Raw genomic sequence first — 22,266 nt, 5'->3', positions numbered from 1 at the left:
GCCTCAGCTACTTAAGCCCTCCACAACTTAGTGAGACCCTGTTTCAAAACAAAGAATAAAAATATAGGGCAGGGGTTGTAGCTTGGAGGTCCAATGCCCCTGGGATCCACACACACACACACACACACACACACACACACACACACACATGCACAGCATTGGAAATCACAGTTTCATTAAGAATTTTCTAATAGACTTAAGCTCAATAGCATATATAACATACATTTAGATTTTTGTCTTTCTTCAAGTATATTTTTAAATTGTTAAACTATTCCGTGTACCACTCTGAACCAGGAATAGTGATGTGTGTGATGTGTGTGATGTGTGTGTGTGTGTGTGTGTGTGTGTGTGTGTATGTGTTGGGCAGTATATAAACTTTAGTGTGGAAATTAGAAAACCAGTATTTGTGTTTACTGACAGTATCTAGTACCAACTAACAAAAAGGATGTTGGCGAGTTATATTGCCTTTCTGAATCTCAATTTCTGCACCTGCAGATGCACAGAATGTGTTTCCTGTCTAACAAGATTAAATCATTCAGTAAATAACCATTGAACACCTACAATACGCAATATACTGTGCTATGCAGTGGAAATAAATTATAAAAAGAACAATCAATATCACACTCCGCAGCATTTAGAACATAGAAGAAACAATAGGCATTAAAAGAAACAACTATCAAGAGCCAACAGAATGGGAGATTTTTACCACCTAACCCTCTGATAGAGGACTGCTATCTAGAATATATAGAGAACTCAAGAAACTCAACACTAAAAAATCATCAAATCAAAATATGAACTAAATAGACACTTCATGAAAGAAGAAATTCAAATGGCCAATAAATGCATGAAAAAATGCTCAACATCATTGGCAATCAGAGAGATGCAAATCAAAACTAAAAAAAAAGAAACAACTAAAATATCAAATTACTATGAAGTATGATAATGTAAATGAGATAGTTTCATGGTGGAGAATCCTGGTCCTATAAAAACCATGCAGAGCAAAGAACCTGATTTGGAGTGGGGTCTGGGAAGACATCAGGACAGGAACATTCATACTAAACTCTGTCGTGAAAAAGAAGTGTCTGGATGAAGAGTGCTGGATAGAGATTAAGGAGCCCTGAGATGGGGCAGCACCTGCATTACAAATCTGCACATTTCCTCAAGTCAAAGCTGTTTCTCCACCCCGCGCATTAACAAACCTAAGAACGTGCTTGGGAGGAAATGTTATCTGTATATGTTCTTTCTTCAGATATTTAAGTGGTAATAATAACGTGGGCTTAAAAGGTTTGATTGCTTGATCGTAGGAGCTTGTTAATTAAAGGTGCCAAGAGGGGATGATTAGAGAGAGGAAGTTTGCACCTGAGGGAGAAATAGGATTAGTTTGCCTGAGAAATCAGATTAGTGTTCTTGGCAGCAGGCCAGTTGTGAAGAAGAGGACAGAACCTCCTGAGGAATAAAATGTAGATCTTTCCAAGCACCCTGTGGGAGGACAGGCTTCTTTCCACATGTCCAAGGGCAGAGAGAAAACAAAGCATCTCAGACTGCTCACCCCTGACTTTGACTCACTGCCCCAATATTAAATGTGTGACTTGCTAATTACTTGGAGGAGATAACTGTGCTTGGAATTCATTTGGCTCAGAACTATGGGAGGCTGTGGAATCGCTGACACTATATGATTAATGAGGAAGGCTGGTTTTCATATCCTCTGTAAGGGAGATTTGGGTCTCCTCCCATCTGTAGGGCCTCTCTGAGTTTGGCTTGCATCAAACACAGTGGCCTGTGTTTCATTAAACGGAGCAGCTTGGTTTCTGCGGGGGTGATTAGAAGCGAGATGATAAAGTGGAACCAACAGAGAAGTCAGGAGTATGGATGGTAAAATCCAACATGTGTTTCATAGCCTAGAGGCATTTTCATGACAGGGAAGAGCAGGGCTAGGGAGCCATACAAGAAGAGCTGCAACCCTGCCTTGCTCAATAAGGAGTCATGGGACCTTAGGAAAGTAAGCGTTCTTCTTGGTGCCTCAGACTACCTGTTATAACAGCAGAGTATGCAATCTACCTTGAGGACACCCTAGACGATTTTTAGATAAGGAAGCCTAGCAGTTGCTGGTACAGAGCTCTTATTCAATAAGATGCTGTTATGATTATAAAAAATGTTTTCACACACATTCCTTCTTTCTGTTTGCTATTGACCAGAAATCCAAACTCAATAAATAATTTATAATCTTATCTAATTCCTGCTGTCCTGCATTGGGCATCACATCTCCAATATACCCAGAATGTCCTTATCTCAGGCAGCCCAGAGACAATCTGCTTTCAGTTTGAAAGATGCCATTTAACAACCATCTCTCAGCCTTCAGTGTGCATGCACCCTCTGAACGAAGTCATTCCCTACCCTACTCTACTCTCTTGCAAACTGGTACACAGTTGACCTCCCAGGCGTCCTGGCCCACCCTAGCTGTTAAGCACAAGCAGTACATCAGATCCATTCTTAGCCCACCATTTTACCATTGTCTTTTCAACATGAAATAGTTGATCAAGATCATAACTTACCTTCTCTTATATTAAATTCTCACCACACTTACTCTTATATTCTTTTCTTAAAATTTCCAGCAATCCAGGTGAGGTGGCTCACACTTGTAATCCCAGTACTTGGGAGGCTGAAATAGGAGGTTTTCAGGTTTGCAGCCAGCCTCAACTACTCAGTGAGAACCTGTTTCAAGATAAAGAATAAAAAATAGGGCTGAGGGTATATCTCAAAGGTAAAATATCTCTGGGTTCAACCCCACTTTTGCAAAAAATAAAAAAAACAAACAAATACAAACTTACAGTAAATCACACAAAACTCCTACAGAGAGGCACCTTCTTCTCCATCATCATATTCTCTACCCATTATCAGATGATGCTGAGGCTATCATTTCAGTAAGATCAAGGAATTTTTAATGGGTCAGAGAGAAGCTCAATATTCTCATACTTGGAATTGCTTTATTGTGATGACTTTAGTATGCCTGTACTGTGAACAATTAGCAAATCACTGCCACTGTTCATACATCTGTTGACCTGCGGTCATGGCTCAGTTAGTAGCTGTGTCCAGGAGTTAGTCTGCTCCTGGACCCTTCCTTCCCCCTGCTCCCTACATCAGAACCATACACTAGCCTTTCCAGTTGTGAATTGCCATCACCGAGTCCTTCCTATCACTTTCATCATCACCAGAGATCTTAGTCCCATCACCTGACAGTAGGACCTCTGCACTCCCCAGCTCACAGCCCTTCCTCCCAAACACCTGCTCTGGGCCCCTTTATGGTCTATTCTGAAGTGTCCAGGAAGATGCTTTTTTAATTAGGTTTATATTGGAACTTATCCCAGATGCCTCAGTGGTTTCTTGGGTAGTTGGAAGAATGATCTAAAAATGCCTACAAGACCGATACAGCGCCTCGCTTCCCCTTTTCCCCCACATGGCCTCTATTCCAGGCTGGCCTCCTTGCTATTCCACAAGCTTTTTGTTTGTTTTATTCATCAGTGTCCCCTTGCTACCCAGAATACTTGCTGACCAATAGTGTCCAATACATGCTTAACAAATTAATTAATTTATGAATTTAAATCAAAATGGATAAAATAAGCTTCCCACCCATCTTCTTTCAAGGGACACACAGTTGGAAGGGTGTAACTGGTCTAGTTGACTAAAGTTTAGCATGATCATAGCTATATAGGTCATTGGGTAGTGGTCACAGGGCCCATCTTAGTCCGAAGAAAACCATGGAATCAAGCACATTTTACTTGCAACTTTAACATTTAGTACTTGATAAACCTCAGCGACATGCTAAATTTCCTGGTAATTCTGTTTTGTAATCTGAGGTTAAATTAGTAGTTTCCTTATGCTATGTTTGGGAAGATTAAATTAGTTAACGATGCACTAATAATTGACTTTTGCACAATATGTAGTAGAACTGCCTGGTAATTCTTATAGCTGTGATAAAATTATGATTACCCTTAAAACCAGTCTCTGAGATTTCACCAGGTAAGAAAAGCTTTGGTTATCACCAGCATCAGGTGTTAGTGTCTGTATCCATGCCAGGGTGTATGACAAAGAAAGCTGCTAAGAGATCTCAAGTATATCTGCTCCCTGAATGCATTGCTTTCCTCCTAGGTTTAGACTATTTGCCAGAGATGAGCCAGTTGGAACAAAGCTTGATCACGATCATGTAGGAGGGTGGAAATTTCTTCTACTCCCCTTTCTGACCCACCAGTTCCCTAGCCACCCACATACCACTGCTGCAGAGAAGAGTCCAAACAGGGAATAAAAGTACAGAGGTAATTGCTTTATACTAATGAAAATGATCCTACCTACCTTTCAGATAGATTCTGAGAATCTCCACAAACCTGCTACACCTTACCATTCTAAACTGGAGGTATCTGGAGGAAGGATGAGCATCTATTTCAATCCCTCGAGTCTCCATGATGAATGATATCCTGTAATAATAATGATTGGCTTTTGTCTCTGATTTCTGGAAGGCAGACTAATTCCTTGGAATTTCCTGAGCAATAAGAATGTCTTTGTTACTTAGGAGCCCTCTGAATATACCTGAATACATGCTAAGAGGATGATAACTCAGGTTTATCACCATTAAGACTAAATATGTCATTCTTGGGTTGGGAGTGTGACCCAGCTCCACTGCCTTAAAAGGGAGAGCATTTGAGTGCAATTATGCAACGATAATTTCAAATTATTATTCTGTTAATAACACAGTAGATGTCCTACCCCTAATCCTGGTGGAGCTTTTTGGTTTGTGAACACATTGATGTTCTAGAAGAGTGATACAGCCTGATTCCAAAGGGAGATGGCATGGAATATTTGCATTTAGTACTGGTCCTGATACATATATTTTATATTAATCTAATTATGAGCATAACCTTTATCCTTGTTAGGTGACTCATTCTGATGAGTGATGGGAGTAGAGGCAAGTAGAGTGATGACTCTTGGTTTGTGTCTAGTCTTGGTGACTCCATCACAGTTGTCCTCTGATTGGGGGGGGGACCATGTTGAGAATCATGACTTTGTACCTGTGACTCTGAGTCTAGCTTAGGGTGGTTGGCATCAGAATAAGCAGAAAAAACAGTACACTGAAACTAGTCTGAGCTGGCTAAAGTCTCAATAAGCTTCTCTATACTTAGTGATGTGCACTTACGCGTATTATTTACTCTCTTTGAGTCTCACTTCTACAATAATGATATCTGCTTGGTGAGCTGTAGGTCCCAGGTAAAGACTCAAGGTAATATATATGCAGCGCCATACAACTGTCTTCAATGTGATCAATACCAAATGAATATTACTTTCAGTTATAGATACAGACTCCTCCACAGTGCCTGATTAAAGTTGGGTATTCCTCTTTGTGGCTATGAAGCAGATCACTTGAAGGCCTAAGTCTCAGACCAGCTTGCAAGGTGGGCAGAGTCCACCCCTGCCGTTATTAGGGGTGGTCTGTCAGATGGATTGATAGATGTGCAGATGAACAGAGGTGAGCAAGTGCAGTAGTCTCCATTCTCTGACATTATCCTTGGTGGCCTGTGAGTTGTAGGTCAGAACCATAATTTTTATCTTGTCTAGACTAGCTTGCATTAGCATTGCAACACAAATTGAAGGTAAATAAAATGTATTTGTGTGTGTGTGTTTAAGTTTAAGGTTACCTAAACTCCTTTGCTCTTAATGTTTTCAGATCAAGAGTTGATGGAAAGAGTTACTGCTAGTCTTATATTTTGGAAAGACTTAGGCCAAGGTTGATGCCACTCAATCCTAGTCAATTTGGCTGGCTGCTATGTGGACCTGCATGTTCATCCCATAGTCAGACAGTGAGCCATATCTCTGTTTTGTATACATTGGGTTTATATGTTGTCTTTCTCCTTTCTCTGATTTCTCTGGTTTTAATTGAGTATTTTATATAGCTTAACTGTGTCTACTTTCAGGGTGTATCTGAAATTATTTTTGCATATTTTGGCCTTATCCTGGAATTTTGTATTCATGTTTTTTACAATTTGAGTCTCCATCAAGTACCACTTTAACACATCATGTTAGGGTACTACCATAAGATGAAGAATTTTCAGTTTCTCCCTCCTATTTCTTATTAGATTTCTGTCATTTGTTTCAATTATACATTTGTTAAAATCATAAAATACAATGTCATGAGTATTATTTTAAACATGCAATTAAGATGAAAAAAATAGATATTTGTGTCCTTTACTATCTTCCTTCTTCAATATTCTACTTACATCTGAGTTTTTGACCCATACCATGTTTATTCTTCCTGAAGAATTTCTTATAATCATTTTGTAGAGAGGGTCTGTTGACCATGAGTTCTTCCATTTGTGTTTGTCTGAGAGAAATTATTTCTGTCCACTTTTTAAAGGTAATTCCATTGGATAAATAATTATAGATTAGCAGAATTTTCATTTTTCAATAGTTTCAATACATTCATGCATTGCTTAAAAGTGAGGATGCATTCTGACAAAGACATCATTAGCTAACCCAAACTTAGATGGCTGTGCTATCAATGGACAATAAAATCTTATGGCACACTTGTTTTATACATGGCTGTTGCTGACCAAGTCATTGCTCTGCTGCTTGTAATTGTCTTCCAGTCACCTTTCTTTCTGTTTGCTTGGCGTGTTACAAGAGGACTTCTGCAACTCTTATATTTATTCTTTTTGGGTTAAGTATTAGCTTTAACACCCGGTTTCTTTAAAAAAATATTATTTTCTTTGCATTTTGTGTTTTTAAAAATATTTTCCTAATTTAATTCTTTACCAATATTTCTTATGCTATTATGATAAAGTTTATAATGTATAAATGCTTATAGATACTTTGGTATCAAACATAGTTTTTCTTTATTTTAAATCATTGCATCTTTATATATCTTGATTACTTTTAAACTTTTATTGATGCAATGTAATTATGCATCATCATAAGACTAAAGTGATACAAACATATAGGAACTCAACATTTGGCACATTCACTCTCATAGACCCTCTCCTTCCCTCTTTACACGTTACTGAGATTGGTAGTGAAGACTTCTTGTGTGGATGTAATCTTATTTGGACTGATTTTTTCACTTTATCTTCATATACCTTCATAGTTATCCTATTTTGTATTCTCTGAGCTTCCTGAGTCTATGGTTTGACTTCTATATTTAATTTCCATGAATTTCATCATTATTACCTCAAATATGGTCTCTGTCCTATTACCTTTCTTTCTCTTTTGGTATCCAATTAGACATATGTCTTAAAATTTTCCTATAGATCTTGCATGTTGTGTTGTATTCTCACTCTTTGTCTTTCTGTGTGGTGGTTTCTGTCTACTTATCAATAAGTTCACTGATTATTTTTTCTTGGTGAGATTCAGTCTATAGATGAGTGGATAAAAAGCATCCTTTACTGATGTAAATTTACATTACAGTAAAGTCTTATATCTAACATTTTATTTTAGTTACTTATTTGGTTTTCATTTCTACTTTCACTCCCCAAACATTGCTTTTTTTCTTGGTGTTGTAATTAACATATCACTAGTATTTTAAAGTTATGACCTGGCCATTTCAACACCCATGTCAGATTTAATTTTGACTCTGGTGATTGTTTAATCATTTCAAATGCCCCAAAACCCCCACCTTAGACATGACTTGTACCTTTTTTCTTGAAAACCAAATATGATGTATCAGATATTAAGAACTAAAAATGATGAGCCTTTAATAGAGGCCTTATGTGAACCTGTCTAGGAGTTGTGCTAAGATTAATGTTTAATCTCGTTTAGTTGAGCCAGTTAATATTCTTGGCTTTTTACTTCCCATGTTGTGCTTACCTGCTTACTCCTCCTAAGGCTCTGTGCTTTGCTGCTCTTCCAGCTATTTTCTTCTGTGAATACTCTGAGTCCCAACTTATGTGCTAGTAAGAGAGGAAGGTTGCTCTATAATATTTCAGTGAAAGATTTTTGTTTTAGTGAGCCTTTACATGTGTTGGTGACCTTTTAATATTCTTACCTTTATTTTCATCTTTACATGGCACACGGAGCTAGAAGGGGACTGAGTGGGAGACTTGCTTTTTGTCAAGGTGTGATAAATCTTTGATAAGGTCATTGACCCTGGGGAAGATATATTTGTTATCTGGAGCATCTTGGGTGCTATCAGAAAGATTACCCTTCAACTTAGCATCCTGGAGTCAAAAGAAGCCTCTATGGCATCTTTATCACTAGAATTTGGCAAGGTTAGTGCTGCTAAACCAAAAAAGTACAATGCTCTTTTTAAGGACCAGAACCCCATCCATCCAGGGTTTTTTTATCCTTCTTTAAACTAAACATTCATAATTCATAACAAGGTTTATATAACTTATCTACAAATTCAGCAAAGTGTCTGGATATAAAGTCAATCTTAAAAAATTATAAGATTTTCTACATGCCAACCATAAATCCACTGAAAAATTAAATTCAGGGAACACTTCCATTCAGGATTTGCCACACACAAAAAAATATCTGGGAATAAGCTTAACCAAGAAAGCAAAAGACTTCTATAAAGAAAACTATAAAACATTGAAAAAAGAAGTTGAAGAAGACCTTACAAGATGAAAAGATCTTTCATATTCATGGATATGCAGAATGAATATCATCAAAATGGCCATACTTCCAAAAATTATCTACATATTTAAAGCAAAACCCATTAAAATACTAAGATCATTCCTCAGAGACATAGAAAAATCAGTCCTTAAATTTGGAACAACAAAAGACTCAGAACAACCAAAGTAGTTCTCAGCAATAAAGACCATGCAATAGGAATTACAATACATGACTTGGAATTATACTACAAAGTCATAGTAATAAAAAAGTGTGGTGCTGGCAATATATATCAATGGAGCAGAATAGAAGCCTCAGAAACAAACCCACACACTTACAACCAATTAATTTTTGACAAAGGGCCAAAAACCATACACTGAAAAAAAAAAGATAGGCTGTTCAGCAGATGGTGTTGGCAAAACTAGTTAACCATATGCAGAAAAATGGAGATAAATCTCACTTTTAAACCCTGCTCTTTATAAGAGTCAATTCAACATAGATCAAAGACTTGAAAATTAGACCAGATACTTTGAGGCTCCTTGAAGAGGGCTTAGATCGAACACTGCAACATAAGGGCACAGATAAAAACTTTCTACACAAGACCCCAAAGGCACAAAAAACTAAAATGCAAACCATTATGCAGGACTGCATGAAACTGAAGAGCTTCTGTAGAGAAAAAAAAAAAAAAAAAACTATCAAGAACTTTAACCAAGAGCCAATATAATGGGAGAAGGTTTTTGCCAACTACCCCTCCACTAGAGGACTGATATCTAGAATATACAAATAACTCAAGAAACTAAGCACTAAGTAAACAAATAAACCAATCAATAAATGGGCAAGTGAACTAAATAGGCAGTTCATGAAAGGAGAGGTTCAAAGGGCCAATAAATTTATGAAAAAAAATGCTCAACATCATTAGCAGTCAAAACTACCCTAAGATTTTACCTAACTCAAACTAGAATTCAAAACACAAACAACAATGAATGCTGGTGAGGGTGTGGTTGAATTGTAACTTAGTGCAGACTCTTTGCAAAACAGTATGGAGAATCCTGGGAAGAATGGAAATGAACTTACTATAGGATCGGCAATACCACTCCTGGGTGTCTACCCAAATAAAAGGAAAACAAACTACCAAAAAATTCACAATTGCCAAACTATGGAACCAGCCAAGATGTCCATCAACAGATGAATGGATTATAAAACTATGGGGTACGTACACAATGGAATTTTATTCAACCATAACAAAAAACACAATTATGTCATTTACAGATAAATGGATGGGGATGGAACTGTAAGACATTATGCTAAGTGAGATTAGTCAGTCACAAAAAATAAAAAATCAGATGCTCTCCCTAATTTGTAAAATCTAAGGAGAAAATGGGTCATAGGAGAAACTCTAGATGAAGAAGGAGATCCTATAGAAATAAGGTGACTTAACTGAGGTGATGGGAGGGGGAAAGAGGAAAATCCTTTTTTTTGTGGGTCTGGGAACAGAACCCAGAGGCATTTGACCTCCGAGCTACACCCCCTGCCCAATTTTTATTCTTTATTTTTGAAACAGGGTCTCACTGAGTTGTGAAGGGCCTCACTAAGTAGCTGAGGCTGTCCACAAATCATGATCCTCCGGTCTCAGCCTCCCAAATGCTGGGATTATAAGCGTGCATCACCATGTCTGGCTGAGGGAAATTCTTTAATGCACATGATGTACTTCAACAAAAATGTCACTGTACTAAGGCAGACATGAGAAGGGAGGGGATGGAAATAGTGTGGAACCTGAAAAGTGCTAACTGGGTGATGTGTGCATGTATATTTGCACCATCTTGCATCCCATTAAGATCTATGAATACAATGCACCAATAAAAAATTGAAAAATGGAACGATTTCTATTTAGTAATTTGTAACAATTTAGTGTACTAGTACATACTATCTGTTTAGAAATGCTTACCTTGTCTGTGACTCTTAAGATTTTTCCTATCTTTCTCTACAAATTTTAGGAGTGGCTCGTTAGCAACCCCAGTTCTCTGATAGTTCAAAAGAGGTTGGTTAATATGAATCTTATCATATTCTTGGATGAAAAGGGGTGACAAGTTCCAAATTCTTAGTACATTGAAATTGTGTGCAATAGTGAAATTAACCACACTGTAGGCACTGACCATCCATTAAGCCCATCATGGCTGTCCAGGCTTTCAAACTGATTGTGAGTTATCACCTAGAATGCTGCAGTACTACAATGCTTATTCCAGTAACCCTTCGTTCATTTAATAATAACCTCAAATCTCCAGACTAGTAATGATGGCAAGTTTAGTATACAGGGAGAAGCCTGTAAGTGAAAAGTGAAAGTTCTTGACTTAATAATAAAGTTAAAATAGTATGTGAGGTTTCTAAAATCTACAAATCTTTGACCCATAAAATTGTGAAGAAGAAAAATGGAAATTTGGGTTGTTTTGATGTCATAACCTCAAACTTCAAAATTTACAGACACAGTGTGTTAACTAAGCACACAGGTACTTAGTTAAGATTTAAATACACTTTATTTGTGTTTTAGGTGTAAGATAAACATGATATGTATAAGGGTTTGTTTTAGGAATTCCATGTGGGTCTTGTAATATATCTCCCATAGATAAATAATAATTTCTATGTGGTCAATATAATTCTAAATCTCTTAACAATTTCTCAGATAAAAATGCTTGCATTAATGATGTGTTCATGTTTTTATAATTGTTGCATGGCAGATCACATTGATTTTCTATTCACAAGTATAATATAATAAAATTTATTTTTAATAAAATGTAGATATGAATTAAATAAAATTTAAAAAGGTAGTAAAGTCTATGCATAATGTTCATGTTTGGGGGCTCTCAACCATGCCAGAACAGCCTCCCTAATTAAGTGACCTTCCAGTATGTTCCATCTGGAATATATCTCAGAATCCTGTCCACTTAGCACAACCACTCAGAAACTAGAACAGGTTTAAGCCAGTGAGGGCATCTAGCTCTCTCAGCTCTTATAAGGTAGTTCTATAATTCATATACCATTAAAGAAGTGTTGTCTCACTCCTGCCAGAATTGTTGAGGGCTCCTGTGGGAACAAGTCCTGGAGACCGTGTCTGGGGCATGAAGGCACAAGGTTAATAAGATTGGGGCTTCCTTCACCTTACCTGTTAAACCCTCTGGTCTCTTGCCTGCAGGTTGAAGCCATCAGTAGTGACATAATTTTCAAAGCTTGACTTTAAAGTTCCAATGCTAGACAGAAAGGTTTCCTACTGCCCTAAATCCTATCATTACACTCTCAGAAGAGCAAATAGTCCTGGTCATTTGTCTGCCATGTTTTCTAGCATTCAGAGTTTGCAATCATAAGGTGAAATAAGAGATAAGGATCCCATTAATCTCAGGAATCATTTGTGTAGAACTCTATATCTTGTTAATCATAAATTCAATATTAAGTCCTGGCAGTTTTCACTTCAAATTATTGAAAACAAGGTACTTAAAAATCAAACTGCATTAGAAAAATATATGTTAAATGTAGAACATTATAGGATGGAATGATGTCAGGATAAGATAATGCCTTTACAGAGACATAACAGTTAAGGATAAAGTGACCATTATTAGTATAGGACAGAGAATGTCTTCTAGAATGCATAAACAAAAGGGCAGAGGGGTACTGTGCATTGAGCCATGATCTCGGTGTGAGAACATTTAAGCTGTAATCAGAGTGTCAAGGCTGAAAACTTGGGACCAATGGGAAGATTGTTGACTCAAGAAGCTCAGATTGAATTCAGTGGGTTGTTTCAAGAGCAGCTGATGGAGTAAGAGCGTGAGAGAGTGGTAAGCAATGACAGACAATATTACCAAGAGGCAATTTCCCAAGTATTGAGTTGTGAGCACTGAAAATACGGGTTTTAAAATCAAAGAGCAAACATACATTTTTAACTTAGATTCTACCTTTTTACAAAGACCTGGAGTTGAACACTCCCAGAAAGTAAAGCCAGTTCAATGGGAAGGTAGCTCCCTCTTCCAGCTCTGTCTCCATCAGGCCTTTATTTCTGGGAGTTGGGTCCTATAAGTTCTCATCGCCTTTTTGAGTGATCTCTTAGCAACTACTAAATATAATTGACCAATGTGTTTTATGTTTTAGAGAAAAGATGAGACAAGAGTACATTTTGTTAGCAAGCTTTATCCTCAAGTTTGCTTGTCATCTCTTTGATCTCAATCATTATACACATAAGGGGGAAAGCATGATATTAAAATTGTCTTCATACCCAAGCACAAGTTTCAGCTCATTTTATCTAGAAATCCTAAGCTTCATGAATATTTGTATTTAAAAGGAAGTTTATTACTGCTTTCATTGTTTGGAACATTTATAGGAAAGGAAATAAATTTCCCCAATCTGGGAAAATACTGTCTGCATTACATGAACATATCATACCAATAAGGATAAGCCCTGAGAATACACAGCAGAACTCGGATGGTTTTCCGTGTGTCACTGACACTTTCTCACAGAAACTTCTTCATGTCTTCCAAGACAGGTTCATAGAGGTAATGCAGCTTGCTCATTATATTGCCAGTAAAGGACAATGGCAAGAGTTGACCCTATGCAGTGCAACAGACACTGATTAATTTCCTTGTCTTACATCTCTGCAACCAGGATGTCAGTTCCTGAAATCCACTGCTGTTGGTGTTGGAAAGACATTCTGACCATGCTGCCAGATTGGTCTACTCAATTACATTTCCAGTTCACTTGCCAGGAGCCATTCTAAAATACAAACAGAGGGACAGTGAGGTGCTCAAGGATTAGGGAGACTAGTCCCTTCACCAATGTATTTGACTATTTCCAAAGCCCTTATCTTCCTCTCTTCAGACATCAATATACACCTCAGTAATTTTGGGAAAATTTCATAATTTTCTTATTAAAAAGAGAGATATAGCAGAGCTTAAATTATGCAAAGTAGCCTCAATTTACTGAAGCAAAGCCTGTTTGATCTTCTAAATACAATTTCTACTCCAATCCCAAAACTTTATAAATACGATCTCTATGAGATTAGCACCTTGTCTACTTATCCACTGATACTCCTTCCTCATATAATATTTATGAAACCTGATACATATTAAGTGTACAATCAAACCATAAAACAAATGAAAAAAATAGCAATAAGAAAGTGTCAGGGAACACAGTAAAGTATGAAGAGGACTTAAGTTCCTAGAGTTCGAGTAACCAAAGAAAAATGGCTAAGGTAAAGAATTTGGAAACTTTCTTATGTAAACAATAATTTTAAAAAAAACTTTGAAAACTGATGGAATTAGAGTTGGAAGATGTAAAGGTTCAATTAGATGTCAACTCCAGTTGAAGTCTAAGATATAAATCTATGAATGTCCTTTATATTTAGGCTGGACAACATGGGTGATATTTACAAGTTTTGTTTCCTATCTTCTCACTGAGGTTATGAGCATCAAGCAGCATATTCATCTGCAATCTCTTTTCTCTGGATTCTCCCTTAGCTTTTCTGACTCTTAGTCATGTGTGTTTAACCCATCATGAAGAAGTCCTGTTTCTATATAGCATTCTTGTCATCAAAATCAGAAGCAAGAATGCACACATATTTCAATCTTATTTGTCTATCATGTATGTTCCAAGTTATGCTCAAAGGGTCTCATTCAAAATAATATTCTTTGTAGGCTAAGAAAACTGCCGATAGCTCCATAGCTCCATAATTTTATAAGCCCAATTCCCTGTAACAAAAAGTGTGTGTGTGTGTGTATGTGTGTGTGTATGTGTGTGTGTCTGTGTGTGTGAGTAGTAGTAGTAGTAGTAGTAGTAGTAGTAGTACTAGTAGTACTAGTAGTAGTAGTAGTAATAGTAGTTGTAGTGAGAAAGGTACTAGATGACTATTTGTGCTGAAAGTCCTAACCCCTCATTTAAGCCCACAAATGCCCAATGGGCTAACTAACAGAAGGATAAAATTTGGCATTTCTGCCCACATTTTGTATCTGTCTTTACTGCTTAAAATTTGAGACAGAATCCTGTGCAACTCTACATACAGTTATGTTAGTTATTAATTAAGAAATATAGGCTAAAGACTGTTAATATAGGGTTGACTACTTCTAAATGCATTTAAACTCTCTGCCCATAACCTCCTTGAAGACCTAAAAGAACTAAATAAAAATAACCAGGACATTTTGATGATGAGACTTCCCTCCAGGTGGAATAAATGACCCCAGTCTGAGAACCAGGACTACCCCTCTAAGACGGAGCAGTCATCTCATTTTGTGAACAGAAGTCCCCCTTTAGCAATAACAGTTCCTGGGAACCAGCAGAAACTTGCAGAACCAGATCTGAAATAAAGATCAACCAGTTTCAAGAAAGTTCCTTGACTATTTCATTTCTTCTTTGCCTCCTGCTTTCATCCTTCACCTATTTATTCCTGGTGCTTTTGTCAGTACCCCTCAAAATAGAGCTTAGGATTCTGGTCCTTCTGCTTCCAAGTGTGCTGAGAATAAAATCCCTCTCTTGTTTCACCATCACTTGTCTGTCTCTCTGATTGGAGTCTCAAAGTGGCAGGTGGCACAACCCAGCTGGGTGTGACCTCCAGAGTCAGTACCCACCTCAACCTGGAACTCCAAAAGCAGTAATAGCAATGGTTCTCATTCTCCAGTTGATTATCAATTGATGGGAATGATTGATTTAAATATTAGAAAAAAATTTCATTTATTGAGAGGGATATAATTCCACAAATAAATTTTCAGAGGCACCATAGGAACATTGAGCAGAGAAATATTTGCATTCACTTTACCTCCACCAGGGATTATGTTCAACCCCAAAAGAGAAAAAAAAAAAAAAACAGTGAATTGAACTTGATCCTATCTTGGCATGCAAGATTTAGGTGAATGGGATGGAGATGGATTGTGTGATGAAATGGCATGCCAGATAACTACTGATAAAACAAAGAAGAGGCTAAAATGACCAGAAAGAGTATCAGAGTATCAAAAGTTGAAAGATAATCATGAAATATATATACAAACCCTTCTTCTCCTAGCAACCCAAGCATTAACCTGGAGGATTATAGAACATGTATACATTAATTTATACAAGATACAGAAATACAGAAGGATAAATATTTGATCTTTTCTAACTGCCTGCAGTCAAAACCTGGCTTCATTAGTGGGATCTATGTGTTATTACAGAATCTTCAAATTACTAGTGTTCTTCAGAGAAGCAACTAACAGTCATAAGACAAGAAAGATCTGGGAAGACAAAGACATTAATTAGCACCTGCTGTCATTGTGTTGCTTCTAGTCCATTATATTCTTAATTTGGGGCCACTAATATATGTTAGAAATGCAATGGTTTTATAATTAGATATTTTAGGGCTTACTGTAAGGGTATTACATAATGTATCTCTCATATAACTTACAATTGCTAAAATATAATTTTAATCCATCCAGATTTGAGAAACAAAAGGAGAAATGGTTTCTCAATTTATCCTTCCTGAAAAACTCACAACCAAATATCTCATGGCATATGGTAAATTCACAGCATAGTTTAGATAAAATTGTCCTTATAATTAAAATTTTGCAGGCTGAAAGCTATGTGACTATTTCAAATATTATTGAAATTAAAGAAATGTGATCAAATGGAAAGTATGTTTTTAATTTGAGAAATAAACTTGTAGAACCTGCTTTACATGACTCCAAACCACTAGCTCTCCCCTGTGGAAAGGTATACCACTAAAGCCCTTTTGAAGACTAAGAGCCATTTACCTCCAAGCAAGTTAACACCTTACACAGAGTTAATATTTAAAACATTTGTTACATATTACTCTCCATTTCTTCACTAAATCCTGATTAATTTTCTATGTAACCTTTGGAAAAGTCACCTTTCTCGAGGGCAAATTCTCCTCCATGAATTATATATATTGAGAAGTTTTAAGAACTAAATGGTATAATATATTCAGATATAAATGATCACAATTTGATTATATCATCCTAGGTAATTTATTTAAGAAAGTATCTCCACATTTAGAAAGACTAGAGTAACTTCTTTTATATGTTCAAATGAGAAGACTCAGTCTATAGGTGACTCAATGGCTTTTGTTGGTGCACTGAAAGAAGCTGAGTGTGGTGGTATGTGCCTGTAATACCAGTATTTGGGTTGGTGACATAGGAATATTGCAGACTTGAGTCCACATCCTAGTAAGATCCTACTTCAAAATAAAAATAACATAGGGATGTGAATACAGTTCAGAGGTACAACCCCCAGGGTTCAACCTCCATCATATAAAGAAAAAAATGAAAATCAATGAATAATATTAAAGTGTGATGACATATTAATTTGTTCCTGAAATTTTCATATAATTAGGTATTTAAAAACAGCTTGTTAAAATATAAACAAAACTATAAAGAAAAGGTTTAATAGATATGAAAATAATGAATGTCTTTGGCTTTATTTGATGGCTTCTAGTAGAAGAAAAGAGTCAATTTTCAGTTAGTCATTAGCACTGACTTGGAAAGAGCTTTGCTTTGACCCACAGTTGTAACATCACCTGGAATGTGGCACTGGGTGCTGATGTGCCAGCAATACCATTCCTTTAAGTACAAAAAAGCTAGATTCCAATTCCATATATTCCTAGGCTTAGTCCTGATTGTTTATCTTTCACTAGATTGCATCCTAGAAGAACCTACTAATTATCTTGCATGCTAATATCTTAACAGTCTACTTCCAAAAGGAAAGTCTACTTCTACAACTAATACTGGAGATGTTATATGGAGGCTGCAGCCCTGGCTTCCTTGCTGACACTGGGCATGCACCATAGCATAGCATTTGTTAAATGTTGGTTGATGTTGAAATGGGATGATATGCTAGTAGAAAGTGATGTATTATCTACCACAATACAGATGTCACTTAAAGGGATAAGGGGGAATCAAGGCAAAAGACAATGGAATTAGAAGTTTTAAATAATCCCAGTTTCATTCAAGAAAAAATATAAAAATCTGAGAGTGTTTAGTTGCCAAGTGAGAGCTAAATGTACAAAGAGGTTCACCTTGTAACACATAAAGAGGATTATGAATGGCGGAGAAAATAAGACACTTGATAAAGGACTTAATTGTAGAAGTAGTTGAGCTTTAGAGATAAATTATAACTTGAGAACATTCTCTATGTAATTCCAGGACTCTGGCTGAGAAAGGATGTGACTAGGACACAGGCAGAAAACAACTGAGATACATGTAATTTTTTTTGAAACTCTGGGATTTCTATGAATCTTCTGAAGAGTCCATTTGCTGCTCACTTGCTTGAATATAATTTAGACCCTTCACTCTAGAAGGTGAGGTACTAATAAATCTGCCCCAATTGTCTTTCTGGATTTAGGCCAGTAACTAGAATAAAGTTTCCACACAACATTCTGAAGCATGGTAGGCCTGATAAAGATAGAATGGGATCATGCATTAAAGGAGCTGTAGGATCAAAACAACATGTGCTACAAAAGTTGGTAAAAGCTTAGATTGTGAGTGGGCTCAATCATCAGGATAAGTTAAGAGAAAATGTATCATTCTGAGATGAGTGTTACAAAATACAAAATGCAATATCTTGATAAAATTCCCAGTAAATGGTACAGACAGGTTAGAATTACAGTTCTAGAAGCATGGGAAATACGTGTCTCAGATGAGTGAGAAATGCTTGAGTTTCATTTGCAGATGGTGGTAAAAAGGAAAAGAAGCATCATAAAAGTGAACATAGTAGAATCATAGAGCAGTTATATTGTGTAAGACTGAAATCACCCACCTCTAATGATTATGATACATAAGAGAACCTGGAAGATATGTTGTTTACTAAAGAAATAAGGATGCATAGGTAAGGGACATAGAAATAGGCTTAAGAAGGTCAGTGATGTTCTCCTATTTGGGTTAAACTATTGGTACACATAGGCTATTAAAAAATAAAACTCACTTTTAGAGATGGTGATAATAGTGCACCAACACAGTAGAGGACAGTTGCAGCAGGTAACCTTCAGAGGAGACATGGTGATATGCAGCTTTACCCTTAAGAAGGAAGACCTAGTCAGAAGTTTCAAGTCCAAGGGTATGTTTTATTTCTAGACTATCCCCACTACCCCCACTGCTAAGTGCATGTATATCACTATCACTATTATTGCACTATGATGTGATTCTATAAGACTAAAATGTATCAATAAAAATACTTCAAAAAATTGCTAAGCCCCTGATCTCATTTGAACAATTTTAAGGAATAACTTTAAGTTTACATTTCCTATGTAATTAACTGAGGACTACATTGTGACTACAATATCTCTCAACTTCTCTCTGTGCCTGAACTAAACTTTTACTTCCTATCATAGTCATTGATTATGCAATCATAAGAATGGTCTAATGAGAATCTCACTTATGCAAATTTATCTCTCTTTCTCCCTCAGGAAACATATTTGGTAACAGATGTCACCTAAATATACAGAGATAGAGCTTTTCTATTTCAACAATGTAATTTTTGTCTAACTTTTTCAACTCTCTAAAGCATATTTACAGTTTTATGTCTCTAGACATTTATTTCTTTATGATGTATTAAATATAAGTGATATCCTTAACCCTTAATCTTGCATTAAATTTACCTTCTTATTTTTAGGCAGAATAATAATAAATTTTATGACTTAGTAGGTTTTTATTATGTGTCAGAGGCACTATGATAAAACAAAGAAACCCAAGTTGGTATTAAGTTCAGCCTGAGACCTTACATGTATTAAACTTAGGTGAATTTTTTTCTTTATTAAATCATAATTTAGTAGAGCCCCCTCACAATAATGGAAGGATTCTATTTACTCATATATGGCAATGAGCTGGCTACCTCTTTAAGTGGCACACTGACATGTAGAGACTATAATGTCATGAAAAATCGCTAGCAATGAAAACAAAAACAATCATTTGATCTCTGCCAAAACAACCACTAGAACAATAAATTTGCATATTTTCTCATTCATAACCAAAATATGCAGTTTAGAGTCTGAAAATGTTGGATTTGACTCCTGCTTCTACAGTCTAATGTCTGGGTGATTTTGCAAGACCTAGATTATCCTTTTTAGCTTTTTGTTATCTATAAATCTATAAATAAATGTTACCTATTTTACAAAGGTATTGTAAAAACTGAATGAAATAATCTATCCAAAGTGCATAGCATTTAGAACATATGAATATTAAGTCAGGAAAGAATAAAAACAATTATTGGCTTTATTTTACTAGTTTTTCTATTACTATAGATATTTCTTGAGATAGATAGGGGTTGGATATTTAGTCCCATTTAAGTAAATGATAAAGAAATTAAATAAGTGTTAGATATAAAATGTCCTCTGAGGACCTCATATATTAATGTTAAAATTTGATATAATTAATTAATGAGGCTTATAATTTCATCAGTTGATACATTCTACTGAATTTACTGGGTAGAAACTAGACAAGTAGATTGTGGCTAGAGAAGTTAGGTCTCTGGAGGTGTGGAATTAGAAATTGTGCCTTTTTCTTTGATCCTCTTTCTTGCTTGTGCTAACTTTTGCCCCTTCCATGTTGTGATAGCAGAGTCCTTGATCTCTTCCTCTTTATGATTCTGACTGCCATGTCTGGAAGCCTGTAGAGACAATCCTTACATGGACTGAAGCCAAAAGTCTTCAAAACCTTTGAGCAAATAAATCTTCCTTCCTCTAAATTGTGCAGTCAGTTGTTTTACATTATAGCAGTGAGACTATTGACCAAGACAACAAGTTACTCCGTTTTTTCTATACCTTCCAGCAGACTGGAATATTTTACAGCAATCTTCCAATTCCATTGGAACATTTGTATGATTTTTTTTTCTAACAAAAATCCCTCTTCCTGATGTCTTTTTGAAAATACTTTTTATGGAAAGCTGTTTGGCTTAAACAGGCCTGGGAAAAATCTTTCTTCATAAGGAAAACAGTAAGAAAAAAAGCAGCATAGTGCCTTAGAATGTGTGAGACATAGCATGTTGGTCAACACAGTGGTGGTTGATTCAAAAACTGTAATACAGAGGAAAAAGAAAATAAGCAAAGAGAATACAGGAAATAAGGAGGAAAGGGAAAAAAAGACAAAGAAGTAAAGTCAAAACATACAAAGGCCCAGAGTTAAAATCAAATCAAATGACCGATATAAATACAAAAAAAAACCCTACCAATAGTTTTTTTTCAATTTTTGTTATTTATTCTTCAGTATTTTATAAAAAGACTAAGTCATTATGGAACCAATATATGGTGTCATATGTCCTAACTTGTTTGATAAAGTTTTATTTGTGTTTTTTGTACCAGAAACATGAAGTGTCCTCATTTCATCTCAAAAACATCTGGTTTGGTCTAAATTATATAGTACCCCAAGCTATTAGGCACACTATAGATTTGGACAAGAAGTGTGTAAAAATTAGGCTTGGCAGTAGCATTTATAATCCCAACAATCAAAAGGCTGAGATTGAAGTATCAATTGTATCTAAACATCCCAGACCAGCCTGGGAACATAGAGCCCATTTCAGAAAAAAAATTTATTTTTTAAATCATTAAAAGCAGTGAGCTTCTCTTAAGAGTCCTGAGTTCTTGCTGCCTATGAAACACTTCTTGAATATTATTTCACTTAAGATACCAGTGAGAGCTATTATGGCTTGTCATCTGGACTCTATTGCTCTGTGCAGGTATAAGCTTCAGCTTTAACCTATATTCAAAGACAGAAGTTGGCACTCAAATATGTATGTTTTGATTATGGCCCTTAGCAAAATACACTCATGTTCATACTCTCTTGTATGTCAGCAAATATTTCTTGGTCCCATAAATATTTGAGTAGAGCAATGTGATAAAGGTGCTTGGACTACCTCACACATCCAAACAATCTCAAATATTCAAATATATAACACAAACACACACACACACACACACACACACACACACACACTTTTGAAACGGAGTTTCTCTAAATTTCTGAGGCTCTCACTAAAATGCTGAAGCTAGCCTCAAACTTGCAATTCTCCTATTTCAGTCTAAGTATTGAGCTTATAAGTATGAGCTACAAGACCTGTCTTGAATATTCTACTCTTGATGTAATTTATATCTATCTTTCATCTTCAGTACCATATCCAAGCTCAAGCTCTCATTCTTTATAAATGAACTTTTCCACAGGCCTTTGTTGACTGCTCCTGATTCCTGGTTCTTCTCTATGCAGAAATCAGCATACAGGAGGCCAAATTAATGTTCCAAATTAATGTTCTAATCATTTCTTCTGTGTAACCACGCTGGTCCCCCTCCACTGTGTATAGTACAAAGCAATCACTTAGCCTGGCACCCAAGATCCTGGTGACACTACATCCATTACCATATTCAGATGTGTGTCTACTTCTTCTAAACAGGAGCTCCATATTTCCTCCAACTGAATTGTTGGGGTCTCTTTTCTTGAATACACACTAAATTCCATTCCTCTGTATTCCTGAAGTTGTTCAATAAAGAATATTTCTTAAAGAAGACTCTAAGGCATAGGAGCAGTAAAAATAACAAAGTCATACAGCAGAAGTTAGATGAGTGAATTGAGGCCAAATTTGCATGTCCAGTAGACTGCAGAAGGATAGGGAAAGATTAATTTCACTCTTTTCAAGGTTAGAGTTCAGTAATGAACCTAGGCCATCTCTCTCTCCACC

The sequence above is a fragment of the Muscardinus avellanarius genome (genome assembly GCF_963383645.1).
Source record: "Muscardinus avellanarius genome assembly, chromosome: 4".
NCBI classification, from domain to species: Eukaryota; Metazoa; Chordata; class Mammalia; order Rodentia; family Gliridae; genus Muscardinus; species Muscardinus avellanarius.
The sequence above is the reverse complement of the archived record's forward strand: the minus strand, read 5'-3'. Positions refer to the sequence as shown.